The 16,613-nt window shown below is 44.6% G+C and overlaps 1 protein-coding gene across 4 annotated transcripts in view; it reads left to right on the forward strand.

The window, feature by feature from the left end:
* Positions 1-16,613, forward strand: part of tjp2b (tight junction protein 2b (zona occludens 2)) — a 237,124-nt gene that overhangs the window by 27,829 nt on the left and 192,682 nt on the right. Inside the window, exon 1 of one of the 4 annotated variants that reach the window (XM_045695326.1) lies at positions 4,647-4,790. The exons of the other annotated variants lie outside the window; for them this stretch is intronic. The gene's annotated coding sequence lies outside the window, so the exon portion shown is untranslated. Of the gene's footprint in view, positions 1-4,646; positions 4,791-16,613 lie in introns of those variants that run through there. 4 annotated transcript variants of the gene reach the window in all.

Here is a 16,613-nt window from a genome sequence, read left to right on the forward strand (position 1 = left end):
GCACACAGATTACCTTCCCTGAGACGGTTTCTGACAATTTGTGCAGAAATTCTTCGCTTCTGCAAACCCACAGTTTAATCAGCTGTCCGGGTGGCTGGTCTCAGACGATCCCGCAGGTGAAGAAGCTGGATGTGGAGGTCCTGGGCTGGCATGGTTACACATGGTCTGCAGTTGTGAAGCCGGTTGGACGTACTGCCAAATTCTCTAAAATGACGTTGGAGGCGGCTTACGGTAGAGAAATGAAAATGTAATTATCTGGAAACAGCACTGGTCGGAATTCCTGCAGTCAGCATGCCAATTGCACTCTCCCTCAAAACTTGAGACATCTGTAGCATTGTGTTGTGAGACAAAACTGCATATTTTAGTGGCCATTTATTGTCTCCAGCACAAGGTGCACCTGTGTAAGGATCAATAACATTTCTAAGTGACCCCAAACTTTTGAACAGTAGTGTATGTGAGACTGCTATTCACTGCCTGGAAGTCCAGCATCCCGGAGTTGCCTCTTCACTGTTGACGTTGAGACTGGTGTTTTGCAGGTACTATTAAATGAAGCTGCCAGTTGAGGACTTGTGAGGTGTCTGTTTCTCAAACTAGATGCTCTAATGTACTTGTCCTCTTGCTCAGTTGTGCACCGGGGCCTCCAACTTCTCTTTCTATTCTGGTTAGGGCCAGTTTGCTCTGTTCTGTGAAGGGAGTAGTACACAGCGTTGTACGAGATCTTCAGTTTCTTGGCAATTTCTAGCATGGAATAGCCTTCATTTCTCAGAACAAGAATAGACTGATGAGTTTCAGGTGAAAGGTCTTTGTTTTGAGCCTGTGACCATTTCCCACATTCTTTGTGTTAGAAATATTGTTTCATTTTCTGCTTTTGGATGTTGGAGTTTTGGCAGGAAGAATCTCCTTGTAACAAAAGGGTTCTTTCACCTGAATACTGCATGGCCAGGGAGATATAGTTCCTGCAAGGTATTTGCGACCGTCATAAAACTGGCCAACTCCCCCAGGAGAGGGGGGTCTTGATACCTTTGGTTAGCCGGCACCTTGGATCTCCATCCAGGAGGGCAAGTCATGACAGGGGTATTGTGTGTAGATGGATGAAGGGGAAAAACTATTTGATACATTTTAGAGTAAGACTGTAACGTAACAAAATGTGGAAAAAGGTCAACGGGTCGGAATACTTTCCCAATGCGCTGTATGTTTATATAATCATGCCAAGTCATCTGACCCGTATGACTCTCTGTTCTATTTCTATGAGTCATACTATATGAACAGCATGTCAATAATCAATTAGATATTTACTGATTTGGCCGTTTTGGTGTTGTTTGGTCAATATCCTTCAGAATAATGTGTTGGTCGATGACCTCTAGGCTGCACCATAAGAGGTCACAGCCTTCTGTGGAGCAACCTGGACCTGCTGTGGACCTGATGGTGTCCCCAGCCTTAGGTCCCAGGGGTTAGGGTCCCCGTGGTTAGGTCCCCAGGGTTAGGTCCCTAGGGTTAGGGTCCCCAGGGTTATGGTTAAGTCCCAGAGTTAGTGTTCCCAGAGTTAGAGTTAGATCCCCAGGGTTAGGGTCCCCAGGGTTATGGTCCCCAGAGTTAGGGTTCCCAGAGTTAGGGTTAGATCCCCAGGGTTAGGTGCCCAGGGTTAGGTTCCCAGAGTTAGTGTTCCCAGAGTTAGGGTTAGATCCCCAGGGTTAGGGTCCCCAGGGTTATGGTCCCCAGAGTTAGGGTCCCCAGAGTTAGGGTTAGATCCCCAGGGTTAGGTCCCCAGGGTTAGGTCCCCAGGGTTATGGTCCCCAGAGTTAGTGTCCCAGAGTTAGGGTTAGATCCCCAGGGTTAGGTCCCCACGGTTATGGTCCCCAGAGTTAGTGTCCCCAGAGTTAGGGTTAGATCCCCAGGGTTAGGTCCCCAGGGTTAGGTTCCCAGAGTTAGTGTTCCCAGAGTTAGGGTTAGATCCCCAGGGTTAGGTCCCCACGGTTATGGTCCCCAGAGTTAGTGTCCCCAGAGTTAGGGTTAGATCCCCAGGGTTAGGTCCCCAGGGTTAGGTCCCCAGGGTTATGGTCCCCAGAGTTAGTGTCCCAGAGTTAGGGTTAGATCCCCAGGGTTAGGTCCCCAGGGTTAGGGTTAGATCCCCAGGGTTAGGGTTAGGTCCCCATGGTTACTGTTCCCAGGGTTACAGTTCCCAGGGTTAGGGTCCCCAGGGTTGGGTCCCCAGGGTCAGGTCCCCAGGGTTGAAAGGAAAAGATAGAATTCCATAAAATATTAGTTTTGTGCGACATCTTTACTGTAAAATAAAATAGAGTTAAGTAATTGCCAATTACGTGTTTATGAACATTATTGGCTATATCCCACAGAATGTGATATTAGATTGAGATCTCTTTCTGTGCTAGTAATTTCTCTCTAGGCTGTCTGGTAACTGACCTCTGACCTCTCCACGCCCGCCCGGTAACTGACCTCTGAGTTCTTAATGGGTTCTTCTTATTTTACTGTACACAACCTCAGGGTCATTGGTGACACTATGGAAGCCTTGGCTTTTCATAGCAGAGTGTGAGTGTTTGTGTTTGTGTGTGTGTGTGTGTGTGTGAGAGAGAGAGAGAGAGAGAGAGAGAGAGAGAGAGAGAGAGAGAGAGAGAGAGATGGCGTGTGTATCATGGGCCAGCCTAATGAAAACAGCTGTGCTGTCATAAGGCCAGAGCTGTGTTAGCCCTGGGGCAGCGTTTACACTGGCTCACTGGACACCAGGCATCTGACACATCGTGACACACACTGCAGTTTGCAGTGTCAGAGGACAGGCTTACTTATTTATGAGGCTCGGGGACAGAGTGTGTGTGTGGTGTTTTGTTGTGTGTGATGTGGTGAGCTTTATCTTCAGAGACACACACACACACATAAATGTAGTGAACAAATACCCATCTCATGCACACTGCCGACAGAGACCATTTATTCAAAAGTCAGCGTTACTGTGAATATTACCACAGAGAGATGAATGTAGAGTGAAACATCAGAGAGAGAGAGAGAGATGGATAGGGGAGAGAGCAGAGGCAGTGGTAGAAAAATGGAGAGAAAGGGAGATGGAGGGAGAGCTAGAGGGAGGATGAAAGAGAGGGAGCTAGAGGAGAGCGAGGGAGAGATACACACCGAGATACACACAGAGATACAGTGTCTCTTTATCCCACACAGACAGAGACAGCATGTGAATGAGTTATCACATCTAACTCTGTCAGGGAGCAGGACATTATCTATGCCAGCCAGACAAGGAGAGGGACAGAGAGAGAGATAAGCTCACTCTAAGTGACGTAGACTGAGGTAAGACATTACTTCTCATCTGGAGAGGGAAAGAGAGAGAGGAGAGGGAGTGAGAGATAGGAGAGAGGGAGAGAGCGGGAGGGAGGTGAAGTTGGAAAGGAGATGAGAGACAGAAAGAGGAAGTGTGCAGAAGGGAGGAACAGAGAGAGGGGGAAGGAACAGAGAGAGAGGGGGGACAGAGAGAGATGGGGAACAGAGAGAGATGGGGCAGAGAGAGGGGGGAACAGAGAGAGGGGGGAGGCAAAGGGAGGGGGGGCAGTGGGGGGCTGAGAGAGAGAGAGAGAGAGGTGATCTGCTCTGACGGTGCAGTTAACCCCCTCCTCCCTATCCTCTCCTCCCATCCTCTCTCCCTCTCCTCCCTTCCTCTCTCCCTCTCCTCCCCTCCTCTCTCCCTCTCCTCCCCTCCTCCCTATCCTATCCTCTCCTCCCCTCCTCTCTCCCTCCCCTCCCCTCCTCTCTCCCTCTCCTCCCCTCCTCTCTCCCTCTCCTCCCCTCCTCTCTCCCTCTCCTCCCCTCCCCTCCTCTCTCCCTCTCCTTCCCTCCTCCCTATCCTCTCCTCCCCTCCTCTCTCCCTCTCCTCCTCTCCTCCCTATCCTCTCCTACCCTCCTCTATCACTCTCCTCCCTTCCTCTCTCCCTATCCTCTCCTCCCCTCCTCTCTCCCCTCCTCTCCTCCCCTCCTCTCTCCCTCTCCTCCCCTCCTCCCTATCCTCTCCTCCCCTCCTCTCTCCCTCTCCTCCTCTCCTCCCTATCCTCTCCTACCCTCCTCTATCACTCTCCTCCCTTCCTCTCTCCCTCTCCTCTCCTCCCTACCTCTCTCCCTCTCCTCTCCTCCCCTCCTCTCTCCCTCTCCTCCCCTCCTCCCTATCCTCTCCTCCCCTCCTCCCTATCCTCTCCTCCCCTCCTCTCTCCCTCTCCTCCTCTCCTCCCTATCCTCTCCTACCCTCCTCTATCACTCTCCTCCCTTCCTCTCTCCCTCTCCTCTCCTCCCTTCCTCTCCTCTCCTCCCCTCCTCTCTCCCTCTCCTCTCCTCCTCTCTCCCTCTCCTCCCCTCTGCCATAGTCAAGACAAGAGGACAGCCAACACAAGTCCAGAGTTGGGGCAGGGCATAGCAAGCAGGTGCCTGCCGCAGTACACTGCGTGTTGATGCATTAAGTAGGGGAGGTGCTGTGTGTGTGTGTGTGTGTGTGTGTGTGTGTGTGTGTGTGTGTGTGTGTGTGTGTGTGTGTGTGTGTGTGTGTGTGTGTGTGTGTGTGTGTGTGTGTGTGTGTGTGTGTGTGTGTGTGTGTGTTTTTTTACTTACTTGGATGCGAGACACACTAGAGGTAAATGATACTGTCGGTTGAGTATTGATGGACCCTGAAGCACCACAGTAGAACCTCTCTCATTTAGTAATTTAACACGAGAGATGGATATAAACTGATTGATCAAAGGAGAAAATAGGAGAGTCCAGGCTGCAACATGAGCAATTACAAATGCTGATTTAAGGTATGAGCTTGGGGAACTATATTGGCATCTTCAAAATGTATATTATTGACCTGTGTAACAAGGAAATTAAAGGCACTATAATATGTAAACCAATTTATCTTTGAAAGCTGTTTTTTTGTTATACAATCTCAAATCAAAAGTGACGTTATTTCAACATCTTTTGTGATTCAATTTGTTATCAAAAAAATTGAATAGAATGTTGTTCCGCAACTTATTACAGAACAGCGTAATATTTCTTCTGTATACTGTAAAGTGTTCACGTTTCGGAAAAAAAGGTTATTAATTTGTCCCCATAGGAGAGACCTTTTTGGTTCCATTCCAGGTAGAGCACTTTTTGGTTCCAGGTAGAATGCTTTGGTGGTGAAAAAGGTTCTACTTAGAACCTTTTAGTGGTGTAAGGGTTCCACATAGAACCTTATATTAGTGAAAAGGTTCCACTTGGAACCAAAAAGTAATTTTCAGAGGGTTGTCCTATGGGGACAATTGAATAAAGCCCTTTATGATTCCAAGTAGGACCTTCTTTTCTAAGAGTGTAGATATCCTACCCTGTATTTCTACTCAGCAGTAGCTGTCCAGTATAGTATATAACTACCAACCCAGTGAGCTCCTGGCCTGCTGTCCTTACAGACATTTTCATCGCTGGCCTGCTCAGCTATGCATGCTGCTGATGTGTGTATTTATGGTATAGCCAAGCCCATGCCTGTTTGATGGATCTGGTTCTACTGATCAGGCAGTTTGATGAAAAGTTCCGTGACATTCTAGAATAGTCCCTGGTGCCGTGACCTTCAATTCAATCACCTGGGCCCGGTCGTAGAAAACGTCTTAAGTGTTAAAGGTTTACCTTAAGGAATAATTTCCCCTTACCTAAGGGAATTGTTTAGGGGCGTTGCGTAGAGCCCCTCAAATATTTCCTTCGGTAAGGGCATACTTAAGTGGTTTTATGGTAGTTTGAAGGCATGTATGTCAGAGAGAGTATCTGGTTACGATGGAGACGACCTGATTCACTGACTAAACGTCTCTTCAAAGAGATCGCTTTCATTTTGTGAGATAGCAAAATAGAACTTCTACAATCAAGACAGGATAACCAAATAGCTTCAGAAGATAAACCATGTTTCTTGTAGTCACTTTTTTCTCAACTTGTTTATATTACTTTCTAGTACGTCAAGCTTGCTTACAGAGTAGCTATACCTAACTAGCCAGTTAGCTATGCACATTCCATTGTTTAGCTAGCTAAGTAGCTAGCTGGTTGATGTTTTACTTTGTAATCAGAGCAGATGAAAGCAACATTCACCTCTAAAAATGCTGTTTACATTGATATTCATACTGAATGAAGCAGTTAAGGGACCTCATGGTCACCCTTCACTTTTTCACTTAATTTAAGGGGGAAATTCACCTTAAAATGTTCTGTGCCGCCGACTTAAAGTTAAGGAAACTTTAATGGAAAATTAACTTAAGGTGTTTTATGCAACCGGGCCCTGGACCTCAGGACCTCTGGTCCATCGCGGAAATAACTCAGAGAGCAACACACACACACACACACACACACACACACACACACACACACACACACACACACACACACACACACACACACACACACACACACACACAGGCATGTACACACACACAGGCATGTACACACACACACACACACACACACACACACACACACACACACACACACACACACACACACACACACACACACACACACACACACACACACACACACACACACAGAGGTACACACAGGTACACACACACACGTACACACTCACAAACATGGACAGGACAGTCAGGAAGGATGTTGTGTGTTTTAGAACTTGTTGTTTTTAATGTGACAGTTAGGAAGGATGTTGTGTGTTTTAGAGCTTGTAGTTCTTGATGGGACAGTTGGGAAGGATGTTGTGTGTTTTAGAGCTTGTAGTTCTTGATGGGACAGTTAGGAAGGATGTTGTGTGTTTTAGAGCTTGTAGTTCTTGATGGGACAGTTGGGAAGGATGTTGGGTGTTTTAGAGCTTGTAGTTTTTAATGTGACAGTTAGGAAGGATGTTGTGTGTTTTAGAGCTTGTAGTTCTTGATGGGACTCTTTTTCACTACTCACTGTGTACTGGACATCCACCTTAACCATAACTGAATCTGGTTCTAAAATAGCTTTTTAATTGGTTGGCGTAGATATAAGTGAAGCGCGTCTTTATGGTCCTGTGCACTTGGCTGTAATTTGTTGTAAAAGGCAACATACTGTAGTATCACACGGCACTAAAACAACAGACAGCTTGTTAAGTTGTTAAACAGTGTACAGATGGAGATACATACAGCAGCTCTGTCTCTCTCTCTCTTTCTCTTTCTCGCTAGAAGGCTTTGGTTTTCAGTATTCTTCTGTAGCCTGTTTACAGTGGAAGTATTCCTCCCATACTTTATCAGGCCTTTGACATGGAGTATCAAGTCTGACTACCTCACCGTGCTTTGTCATGACGTTTGCACAAGCCTATTCCACTATTCCCATCAGGATATGCACTAGCCTATTCCACTATTCCCATCAGGATATGCACTAGCCTATTCCACTATTCCCATCAGGATATGCACTAGCCTATTCCACTATTCCCATCAGGATATGCACTAGCCTATTCCACTATTCCCATCCGGATATGCACTAGCCTATTCCACTATTCCCATCAGGATATGCACTAGCCTATTCCACTATTCCCATCAGGATATGCACTAGCCTATTCCACTATTCCCATCAGGATATGCACTAGCCTATTCCACTATTCCCATCAGGATATGCACTAGCCTATTCCACTATTCCCATCAGGATATGCACTAGCCTATTCCACTATTCCCATCAGGATATGCACTATCTTATTCCACTATTCCCATCAGGATATACAGTACACTAGCCTATTCCACTATTCCCATCAGGATATGCACTAGCCTATTCCACTATTCCCATCAGGATATGCACTAGCCTATTCCACTATTCCCATCAGGATATGCACTATCTTATTCCACTATTCCCATCAGGATATACAGTACACTAGCCTATTCCACTATTCCCATCAGGATATGCACTAGCCTATTCCACTATTCCCTTTCTTCTGCAAAGAATAACCAAGTTTATTTTCTGTTGTACTCCGGTATGACTCACATCACATAGGCTGAAATGGCACCCTATTCCCTTCATAGTGGACTACATTTGACCAGAGATGTCTTTTGACAAAGGTAGTGCACTATGTATGGATTAGGGTACCATTTCATACACAATACGTTACCATTTCATACACAATACGTTACCGTTTCATACACAATACGGTACCATTTCATACACAATTCGTTACCATTTCATACACAATACGTTACCATTTCATACACAATACGGTACCATTTCATACACAATACGGTACCATTTCATACACAATACGTTACCATTTCAGACACAATACGGTACCATTTCAGACACAATACGGTACCATTTCATACACAATACGTTACCATTTCAGACACAATACGGTACCATTTCATACACAACACGGTACCATTTCATACACAATACGGTACCATTTCAGACACAATACGTTACCATTTCATACACAATACGTTACCATTTCATACACAATACGTTACCATTTCAGACACAATACGTTACCATTTCATACACAATAGGTTACCATTTCAGACACAATACGTTACCATTTCATACACAATAGGTTACCATTTCATACACAATACGGTACCATTTCAGACACAATACGGTACCATTTCATACACAATACGGTACCATTTCAGACACAATACGGTACCATTTCATACACAATACGTTACCATTTCAGACACAATACGGTACCATTTCATACACAATACGGTACCATTTCAGACTGTCGGTACCATTTCATACACAATACGGTACCATTTCATACACAATACGTTACCATTTCATACACAATACGGTACCATTTCAGACACAATACGGTACCATTTCATACACAATACGGTACCATTTCAGACACAATACGTTACCATTTCATACACAATACGGTACCATTTCATACACAATACGGTACCATTTCATACACAATACGGTACCATTTCATACACAATACGTTACCATTTCAGACACAATACGGTACCATTTCATACACAATACGGTACCATTTCATACACAATACGGTACCATTTCATACACAATACGGTACCATTTCATACACAATACGGTACCATTTCAGACACAATACGGTACCATTTCATACACAATACGGTACCATTTCATACACAATACGGTACCATTTCATACACAATACGGTACCATTTCATACACAATACGGTACCATTTCATACACAATACGGTACCATTTCATACACAATAGGTTACCATTTCATACACAATACGTTACCATTTCATACACAATACGTTACCATTTCATACACAATACGGTACCATTTCATACACAATACGGTACCATTTCATACACAATACGGTACCATTTCATACACAGTAGGTTACCATTTCATACACAATACGGTACCATTTCATACACAATACGGTACCATTTCATACACAATACGGTACCATTTCATACACAATACGGTACCATTTCATACACAATACGGTACCATTTGAGACTTATCTTTATAATATTCCATTTGTTCTGCGTCAGACAGCCAGTGTCCCTGCATCCTAATACAGGTCTTAATACACGTCAGTGTATCAAGGACTTGTAAATCAGCATTTCACTTTAAGGTCTACACCGGTTGTATTCAGAGCATGTGACAAATAACATTTGATTTAATTTGACTGATGGTGTCCCTGCATCCTAATACAGGTCTTTATTCTTTACAAACCCCCTGCATAATGGCTGTTGGTGGTAAATGAACTTAGAGGAATGTGATGGTAATTTACCCTAAGGCTGCACTCGTACAAAACCCTTGACGTTGAGGAAAGGGCCATCTGCCTCCTCTCTCTCAATTATCTATGCAAATCTATGCGAGACTAAACGCTTTAAAATCTCATTGGTATTTTTTGTGCACACTGACGTTAACATGTTAGCGTATGACATTTAACCAGTCACTTCCACCTACTTCAAGTGTTAAAAAATACCTTACACCACCCAGACGCTAGAGGCATCACTACAGACCCTGGTTCGATCCTGGGCTGTATCAGAACCGGCCATGATTGGGAGGGCGGCGCACAATTGGCCCAGCATCGTCCGGTTTTGGCCCGGGGTAGGCCGTCATTGTTAAATAACAATTTGTTCTTAACTGACTTACCTAGTTAAATAAATAAAAAAGTAATGTCAGCAAGCCGAATGACTTTTAACCTTTATTTAAACAGGAAGTCTTATTGAGAACATGTATTTCCTAAAGGAGACCTGGTGTCACGGTTGTCGTAGTGATGAGACTAAAACGCAGCAGGTATGTGTATGCTCATCTTGACGTTTAATAAATTCAAAATGAACACCAAAATAACAAAAGAACGAACGATCAACAAAACAGTCTGGCAAGGCACAAGGCTAAACACAGAACACATGAATATCAAACAGTGCCCAAACACCCCGGAATACTTAAATCAAATTGCCCTTCAACAAACACACCACCCCAAACCACATAAAACGAATACCCTCTGCCACGTCCTGACCAAACTCCAATGACAATTCACCCTTATACTGGCCAGGACGTGACACCTGGCCAAGAAGGGCAGCTTTGTAACAATACATAACAACGTAAGAATAAAGCGACAAAAGACAACATGTCAATCACAAACACCTTCCTCTCTATCCGTCGTCACTGTAGTGACCTTGCCTTCATCAATCTGTCGGCCTCCTGGTTACTGTTCGACTACAGTAGCTACAACAGTAGAGCACTGATACACAGATTAAATGGTTACTGTTGGCAGGGGGAGTGTGACCAGGCCGGTCTGAAGAATACAACCATGTTGGATTTCCTTCACTTCCTCCGTTGAACAGACATCTAGACCAATAGGATCTCTTTATTCCTGTTCATCGTACACTACATGACATTTCAATTACTTTACATTAGACATTGAACTTATAGGACTGGAAATATGGTGACTTTTCTTGTACTCCGATATGATTGTTTGCGGCTAGTAGGACACCAATAATACAGAGAGTTGATGAGATCGTGTTGTAGCTGCTGTAGTGTTCAATAGAACAGGAGTCTTTGGTTCCTCCGTGGGTGCAGGAGGGTCTCATCAGACCAATGACAGGACTTGTATCATGGCATATTTGAACGCTTTAGGTCCCGTTATCATATCTACACTGAGTATACTAAACATTAGGAACACCTTCATCATTCATCACCTTCAGCTCTTTATTTAACCATCTTACATATAAAACCTTATTTGTTTGTGTGAAAAACTCACCACAGGTTAATGAGAAGGGTGTGCTTGAAAGGATGCACATAACTCTGCAATATTGGGTTGTATTGGAGAGAGTCTCAGTCTTAAATAATTTTCCACACACAATCTGTGCCTGTATTTAGTTTTCATGCTAGTGAGGGCCAAGAATCCACTCTCACATAGGTACGTGGTTGCAAAGGGCATCAGTGTCTTAACAGCACGATTTGCCAAGGCAGGATACTCTGAGCGCAGCCCAATCCAGAAATCTGGCAGTGGCTTCTGATTAAATTACATTTTCACAGAACCGCTTGTTGCAATTTTGATGAGGCTCTCTTGTTCAGATATCGGTAAGTGGACTGGAGGCAGGGCATGAAAGAGATAACAAATCCAGTTGTTTGTGTCATCTGTTTTGGGAAAGTACCTGTCAAATTGCGCTCCCAACTCACACAGGTGCTTCACTATATCACATTTGACATTGTCCGTCAGCGTCAGTTTATTTTGCACACAAAACATCATACAATGACGGAAAGACCTGTGTGTTGTCCTTGTTAATGCAGACAGAGAAGAGCTCCAACATCTTAATCATAGCATCAACTTTGTCCCGCACATTGAATATAGTTGCGGAGAGTCCCTGTAATCCTAGATTCAGATCATTCAGGCGAGAAAAAACATCACCCAAATGTATAGCCCCGTTGGAACATATAAATGGACTGTGAAAATGTGAAGAAAAAAAATAATATATTTTTAAATGCGAATCACATTTATATTTGGTGTTGTACAACAGTTTGGGAATAGCTGACCTACACTGATTGAAGTGGATTTAACAGGTGACATCAATACCTAACCAGAAACCGTGGATGTGTACTGGCGGCAGAGAAGTCTGGCGCAGGAGAGCAAAAACTGATTTACAACGTTGTCGTTTAATATCCATAAACCACCGTCAACAGAACAATACAATAAATGGGTCAAACCAAACCCGGTAAATACCAGCATAACGTGCATAAGCACTACAAGAAACAATTACCGACAAGGACATGAGGGGGAACAGAGGGTTAAATACACAACATGTAATTGATGGAATTGGAAGCAGGTGTGATGGAAGACAAGACAAAACCAATGGAAAATGGAAAGTGGATCAGAGATGGCTAGAAGGTTGGTGACTTCGACCGCCAAACCCCGCCCGAACAAGGAGAGGGACCAACTTCGGCGGAAGTTGTGACAGGATGGATGGCGGTATTCGCGCAAAACGGAAAGCCCGAACCACTGCATTTTTCCATTGGAATATCGCTGAATTTAAACAGTGTAGTTATTCCCTCCGCAAGGCAATCAAACAAGTGAAATGCCGGTACAGGGACAAAGTGGAGTCGCAATTCAACAGCGCAGACACGAGACGTATGTGGCAGGGTCTACAGGAAATCACAGACTACAAAAAGAATACCAGCCCCGTCACGGACACAGACGTCACGCTTCCAGACAAACTAAAAACCGTCTTTTCCTGCTTTGAGGATAACACAGTACCACCATCGCGGCCCGCTAACAAGAACTGCGCCGTCCCCCTCTCCTTCTCCGTGGCCGACGTGAGTAAAACATTCAAACGTGTTAATCCTCGCAAGGCTGCTGGCCCAGATTGTTAGATATAATCAGACATATTCAATCTCTCTCTTTCCCAGTCTGCTGTCCCCACATGCTTCAAGATGGCCTCCATTGTTCCTTTATCCAAGAAGGAAAAGATAGCTGAACTAAATGACTACCGTCCCGTAGCACTCACTTCTGTCATCATGAAGTGCTTTGAGAGACTAGTCAAGGATCATATCACCTCCACCTTACCTAACACCCTAGAACCACTTCAGTTTCCATACCGCCCTAACAGGCCCACAGACGATGCAATCGCCATCACACTGCTCACTGCCCTATGCCATCTGGACAAGAGGAATACCTATGTAAGAATGCTGTTCATTGACTACAGCTCAGCATTCAACACCATAATACCCTCCAAGCTCATCATCAAGCTGGAGGCTCTGGGCCTCAACACCGCCGTGTACAATTGGGTCCTGGACTTTGACGGGCCACCCCCAGGTGGTGAAGGTAGGAAACAACATCTCCACCTCGCTGACCCTCAACACTGGGGCCCCACAAGGGTGCGTGCTCAGCCCCCTCCTGTACTCCCTGTTCACCCACGACTGCGTTGCCATGCATGCCTCCAACTCAATCATCAAGTTTGCAGACGACACAACAGTAGTGGGCTTGATTAACAACAACGACGAGACAGCCTACAGGGAGGTAGGTGATGGCACTCGGAGTGTGGTGTCAGGAAAACAACCTCTCACTCAACGTCAACAAAACAAAGGAGATGATCGTGGACTTCAGGAAACAGCAGAGGGAGCACCCCCCTATCCACATTGAAGGGACAGCAGTGGAGAAAGGGGAACGTTTTAAGTTCCTCGGCGTACACATCAACGACAAACTTAAATGGTCCACCCATGTGATACAGTGCCTCTTCAACCACAGGAGGCTGAAGAAATGTGGCTTGTCACCTAAAACCCTGACTAACTTTTGTAGATCCACAAATGAGAGCATCCAGTCGGGCTGTATCTCAGCCTGGTATGGCAACTGCTCCACCCTCAACCACAAGGCTCTCCAGAGGGTAAGTGTGGTCTGCACAAGGCATCACCGGGGGCAAATTACCTGCCCTCCATGACACCTACACCACCCGATGTCACAGGAAGGCTAAAAAGATCATCAAGGACAACAACCACCCAAGCCACGGCCTGTTCACACCGCTATCATCCAGAAGGCGAGGTCAGTACAGGTACATCAAAACTGGGACTGAGAGACTGAAAAACAGCTTCTATCTCAAGGTCATCAGACTGTTAAACAGCAATCACTAACTCAGAGAGGCTGCTGCCTACATGGAGACCCAATCACTGGCCACTTTAACAAATGGATCACTAGTCACTTTAGGCAAGGTGCAATAGATGATTTAAAATACAGTATATACATATGATATGAGTAATGTAAGATATGTAAACATTATTAAAGTGGCATTATTTACATTTACATTTTCATTCACGTCATTTAGCAGACGCTCTTATCCAGAGAGACTTACAAATTGGTGCATTCACCTTATGATATCCAGTGGAACAACCACTTTACAATAGTACATCTATATCTTTTTTGGGGGGAGGGTAGGGGGGGTGGTTAGAAGGATTACTTAATCCTATCCCAAGGAATACCTGGGACATCACTTGTTAGATATTACTGCACTGTCGGAACCAGAAGCACAAGCATTTTGCTACACTCGCATTAACATCTGCAAACCATGTGTATGTGACCAATACAATTTGATTTGATTTGATTGGAACAATAAGGGATCCTAGCTTTCACTTGGTCAGCAAAACATTTTTTACACTCTATTTTTATACTGAACATAAATATAAATGCAACATGCAAACATTTCAAAGATTTTACTGAGCTACAGTTTATAAAAGGAAATCAGTCAATTAAAAAAATATATTTTAGCCATCATTTATGGATTTCTCATGACTGGGCAGGGGTGCAGCCATAGGAGGGCACAAGCCCACTCACTGGGGAGCCAGGCCCACCCACTGGGGAGCCAGGCCCAACCACTGGGGAGCCAGGCCCACCCACTGGGGAGCCAGGCCCACCCACTGGGGAGCCAGGCCCACCCACTGGGGAGCCAGGCCCACCCACTGGGGAGCCAGGCCCACCCACTGGGGATCCAGGCCCACCCACTGGGGAGCCAGGCCCACCCACTGGGGAGCCAGGCCCACCCACTGGGGAGCCAGGCCCAGCTAATCAGAATTAGTTTTTCCTCACAAAAGCGCTTTATTACAGACAGAAATATGCTATCAAATCCCATTGAGAGCACACGTCATTGATAGAAAAACTTGAATTTTTGCATCCTTTCCTAAATTAGCCATGGAAGGTGATAGGGATTTGGACTTGTGGTTTTACTTAATTCTCCGTACAATAATTATAATGACGATTCTGATCCAACCATTAATTCTGTAATGCGTCTGTGTGTAGCTGGTGTAGAGGAATCAGACGCAGGACAGCAGATAGGAGCAATCAACGTAATTTACTCAAAAGATACAAAATTACAATGCAGAAAATTCGAGCCCACAATAACGGACCTCATTCCAAAAACCAATCACTCACAAACAAACATGGGTGAACAGAGGGTTAAATAATGAACAAGTAATTGTGGGATTGAAACCAGGTGTGTAAGACAAGACAAAACAAATGGAAAATGAAAAGTGGATCGGCGGTAGCTAGAAGGCCGGTGACGTCGACCGCCGAACGCCGCCCGAACGAGAAGAGGGACCGACTTCGGCGGAAGTCGTGACAAGTTCATACGTTGTTGTGCCCCTGACCTGAGAGGACGGAAGTTCAATATGTAGCTAGATGTAGAAGGCTAATGTTAACTAGCTAACGTGGCACCACTAAACATACGAGAGCTGCTGCCTCCACCACGCAAACTTTGGAAACCACCCGAGTAAATGGAGTGTGTGTGTGTGTGTGTGTGTGTGTGTGTGTGTGTGTGTGTGTGTGTGTGTGTGTGTGTGTGTGTGTGTGTGTGTGTGTGTGTGTGTGTGTGTGTGTGTGTGTGTGTGTGTGTGTGTGCGCGCATGTATGTGTGTGACATCTAGTATTTATCTGTGTATGTTGAGGCAAAAAGAGGAAGAGATCTTTGAGACATGAGACTTGAATCTAAACAGTTTGTAATTTTATTGATGTCAAAAGTTTCTTAGATACAGTTTGAAATGTATATTTTCTGAGAACTCTTTAATTATTAGATTTAGGAATTAAATGCATTAGATTCAATTAGATAAGGCTATCATACATATTTATTATACATATTTACATATTTCTAAAAGAGTTTAACTCTTAAGTAAGTTATGCTTTATAATTAATTATTTAGATGTGAGGGATGCAATGAATACATTCCAAACTATCAAACAGAAAATCAAATACACTGAACTGAAATATAACATGCAACAATTTCAAAGATTTTACTGAGTTACAGTTCATATAAGGAAATCAGTCAATTGAAATGAATAAATTAGGCCCTAATCTATGGATTTGTCATGACTGGGAATACAGATATGCATCTGTTGGTCACATTAAAAAAAGGTAGGGGTGTGGATCAGAAAACCAGTCAGTATCTGGTGTGACCACCACAGCGTGACACATCTCCTGGAACACACGTCCGTCCAGAGCATTCCAAACATGCTCATTGGGTGACATGTCTGGTGAGTATGCAGGCCATGGAAGAACTGGGACATTTTCATCTTCCATGAATTGTATACAGATCCTTGTGACATGGGGCTGCGCATTATCATGCTGAAACATGAGGTGACGGCAGCAGATGAATGGCACGACAGTTGGCCTCGGGATCTCGTCCAGTAATCGCTGTCCTGGTGAGTAATCGCTGTCCTGATATCTAGAAG

The sequence above is a fragment of the Salmo salar genome, chromosome ssa15 (assembly GCF_905237065.1).
Source record: "Salmo salar chromosome ssa15, Ssal_v3.1, whole genome shotgun sequence".
In the NCBI taxonomy this organism is placed as follows: Eukaryota; Metazoa; Chordata; class Actinopteri; order Salmoniformes; family Salmonidae; genus Salmo; species Salmo salar.